Source organism: Neomonachus schauinslandi, chromosome 2, assembly GCF_002201575.2.
Source record: "Neomonachus schauinslandi chromosome 2, ASM220157v2, whole genome shotgun sequence".
Lineage (NCBI taxonomy): Eukaryota > Metazoa > Chordata > Mammalia > Carnivora > Phocidae > Neomonachus > Neomonachus schauinslandi.
Genome location: NC_058404.1, coordinates 61,056,402 through 61,057,109, shown reverse-complemented (window position 1 = coordinate 61,057,109; position 708 = coordinate 61,056,402).

The following is a 708-nucleotide window of genomic DNA, read 5'->3' as shown; positions in this document are numbered from 1 at the left end:
TTTCTTTCTTTCTTTCTTTCTTTCTTTCTTTCTTTCTTTCTTTCTTTCTTTCTTTTTCTCTTTCTTTCTTTCTTTCTTTCTTTTTTTTGTATCAGGGTAAAGCTGGACTCATGGTATGAATTTGGAAGTTCTCCTTTCTCTTCTATTTTTGCAATAGTTTCAGAAGACAAGGTATGAACTATTTTTTTTTAAAGATTTCATTTATTTGTTTGACAGAGAGAGACATAGCGAGAGAGGGAACACAAGCAGGGGGAGTGGGAGAGGGAGAAGCAGGCTTCCTGCTGAGCAGGGAGCCCAATGTGGGGCTCAATTCCAGGACCCTGGGATCATGACCTGAGCTGAAGGCAGATGCTTAACGACTGAGCCACCCAGGCACCTGGTATGAACTATTTTTTTAAATATTTAGTAGAATTCATCTGTTAAGCCACCTGGTCTTGGACTTTTGTTTGGGAGTTTATTACTAACTTAATTTCATTGCTAATAGTGGTCTGAAAATTTTCTGTTTCTAATTCAATCTTGAGATGTTTATGTTAATTTTTTATTTAAAATGAAGTGAGTTAACATATAGTATAGTATTGGTTTTAGGAGTAGAATTTAGTGATTCATCACTTACATATAACACTTACTGCTCCTCCCAACAAGCATCTTCCTAATGCCCATCACCCACTTAGCCCATCCTCCCACACACCTCCTCTCCAGCAATCCTCA